This window comes from Balearica regulorum, chromosome 5 (genome assembly GCF_011004875.1).
Source record: "Balearica regulorum gibbericeps isolate bBalReg1 chromosome 5, bBalReg1.pri, whole genome shotgun sequence".
NCBI classification, from domain to species: domain Eukaryota; kingdom Metazoa; phylum Chordata; class Aves; order Gruiformes; family Gruidae; genus Balearica; species Balearica regulorum.
Window position 1 is genome coordinate 50,113,989 of NC_046188.1, and position 3,113 is coordinate 50,117,101.

General features: G+C 35.4%; 1 long non-coding RNA gene across 1 annotated transcript; it reads left to right on the forward strand.

Moving 5' to 3' along the window:
- The first annotated feature begins 1,183 nt into the window (after positions 1–1,183).
- On the forward strand, positions 1,184–2,903 carry LOC142602075 (uncharacterized). Its single transcript, XR_012835742.1, has 2 exons — positions 1,184–1,301; positions 1,635–2,903. It is a non-coding gene; the product is annotated as an uncharacterized LOC142602075 (long non-coding RNA).
- Positions 2,904–3,113: the final 210 nt, after the last annotated feature.

Here is a 3,113-nt window from a genome sequence, read left to right on the forward strand (position 1 = left end):
CCTCCTTTTCTCCAGACTAAACAACCCCAGTTTCCCCCAGCAACTCCTCATTAGACATGTTCTCCAGACCCTTCACCAGCTTCGTTGTCCTTCTCTGGACATGCTCCAGCACCTCAATGTCCTTCTTGTGGTGAGGGGCCCAAAACTGAACACAGTGCTCAAGGTGTGGCCTCACCAGTACCAAGTACAGGGGAACAATCACTTCCCTAGTCCTGCTGGCCACACTATTTCTGATACAGGCCAGGATGCTGTTGGCCTTCTTGGCCACCTGGGCACACTGCTGGCTCATATTCAGCCGGATGTTGACCAACACCCCCAGGTCCTTTTCCGCCAGGCAGCTTTCCAGCCACTCTCCCCCAAGCCTGTAGTGTTTCCTGGGGTTGCTGTGACCCAAGTGCAGGACCTAGCATTTAGCCTTATTGAACCAATAAGACAGTCATTGAAATTAATATCAATTTGATAAAAAAAATACAAGGCAATAGAATATGTAAAAGATTACACTGACGCAATAATTAAAAAAAAAACTACTAGATGTAAAAAGCTGAAATTGTTTATCTTTTTTCAATACAGAGAGGTAAACCTGGTTTGATTTAATATTTTTTTATATTACAGATGGTATAAACTCAGTCTGAAAAAAACACTCCCAGGCTCTGTGGTGACTAGGATAGTAATTATATTCTGAACACAAAAAATTAAACACTAAGCAGTAGTTGGTAATATATAATGTAATAGACAAGCCTAGCAAAAGCAATTTCTATAATTGTTAAGAAACTGAAAAACTCTGTCAAAGAAGACAATAAAGAAAGCTAAAGCTATCTTTGTGCTTTTACAAGTAATGCTTTTTTGTTGTCAGTGGTGAAATTATTTGAGAACAACATTGACACAGCCACAGATTTCTTCCTGAAACAGTCAGGTAGGAAATATGTATCAGTTTCCTTAACTAATTGTAGCCTTTTTTATACTAAATCAAGGTTTGATTTCATATCAAAGGTGAAAAACTTTGCAGAAAAACATTAACTGAATAGCATAGGAACATGTGGGTACTATATTAGGGGGAAAATAGCTTTTCAAATAAGTTGATAATTTGCCTTTCTGTTTCATACAAGGATCTTGAACATTAGATACTAATAAATGGAACTTCTTCAAATGGCTTTCTGTGAAGAAGAAGAACTAAGCAGAGTTGCCTTCAGTCACTGCTGCTTTCTCTAGCAAAGAAACCCTGGCCCCAGCAAATAAATAAATAAAAAGGAAAAGGATAGCTAAGAAATGAAGCATGGATATCAGCTATTGTTCTGTTCTTGGTAATGGATATTTTTTCTTTTAACAGTATTTTATCTTTTGTTCAGTTTCTGAATATGATATTATGATATATCAGAAATATATGATATTCATGTTTCTGAGGAAAACCAAGCACACCCATGGATTCATAACTTTATGAACTACTTACTTACATTTTAACCTTGCAGATAAAACACAAAGACCTTTTTGAAATCAGCAATGTGTCAGTCTCATCTGAAAATAACAAGAAATATTCATCTTTCAAAAATAGCTAAGGACAGAGATTATTTTGATAGGTACAATTGTGAAGTTACTTAAAGCAAATGTTGGCACCAAATGTTTTTTCTCTATTTCAGTTTTTACCTACAGGTACATCAGACAGAACTCTCAAGGCCTGGTTTTCAAGATCTTCAGTGCAGAGACCAGGGGTCAGCACATTAAAATTATTTCAGAGAGGTCTCTGAAATTCAGAAGTTCAGACACTTCTAAGAGGTCTCTCTTAATCATACATGCAGTTCAGTTTAAGTATGTTATAATGTGGTATATGAGGTCTTATTTAGAAGTATATATTGGCACAGATAAAAATTATGTGGGGAGCTGAATTTCTCATGTATATATATTGGATGAGAGAAGCGAAACATAATACAATCCACTCCATGAGATCTTTGCATAAAAATTGAAAGTTGCTCTCTGATGCATTCCCTATTACTTAAATTTGGAATTTGTCCCTGTTTGATTGGAGCAGGTATCATCAAATTTAGTCAACTATTCTTAAGGATCTTAGAGATTAAGTGTTTCCCTTCCAATTTACAGATTAAAAAAACTGTAACATTCTAACAAGAGACCCCTTCTCTTTTTAAACTACTTGGTCCATTTAAGAAGCTGAAATACATGGACAGAAGAAAAAAAGGGTAAATGTCAAAAGAGCCCCAATTTTAATAGAGAGCAGCATGCAGAGGAATATGAAAGCAAATGAAGGTATGAAAGACATACCTTGGAAAGAATGGCAGCTGGAACAAAGTAGCGAAGTGTAAGAAATAACTTCTAATTTTATAGCTGTTTTGCATCAGTTTGAGGCAAGAGGAGGAAAAAAGAAATATATGAATTATATGGTGAATCACAAGGTGACTCTAAGCTACAAGTATTTATTCATTTCATACAGCTATGGAAAAGCTTAATACTGTTCTAGGGAATATTAGAAAAGAAAGATATTTTTAGTAGAGAGAGGAAAATGTTTCTATTATTTTGTAAAATTCTGCTAAATCTTCATTTGGAATACTGTGTACAGTTCTGGTCATCTGTGCTCAAGAAAGATAAACTTAATTTGGAACAGATGCAGTTCTCAGGCTCCTGGGACGAATGAGAGAAGGGAATATCTGTCTAGGTGGAGAGAACAAAGGAGTTTGATTTAGTTTAGGCAAATAAAGGCTGAGAGGAAATATGATTCCTCTTTATAAATAAATTCAGGGGATAAATATCGAAGAGACATAGAAGCTATTAAAGATAAAAGGATACATGTCACTTAAATTTGAAATGGAAGGTAAGTTTTCCTAACCAAAGAGTAAGGTTCTGAAATGATCTTCCAGATAGGATAATGTGAGCCAGGAATCTAAACTATTTAAAAACAGAACATCAAAAATTGCATAATTAAAACAGGTTTCCTATTATGGCTATGTACGAGGCTTTGCTTGTCTTTATATATCAGCATATTCAAGGGATTTTGGAAGGAGAGAATAGATTATGCCATATTTCCCTGAATCTCATACTTCAGGACTTTTGCTAGTCAGCTGTGTCACCCAAAAAAGTATTTATTCTCCTTGGTATGTTACTCTTAG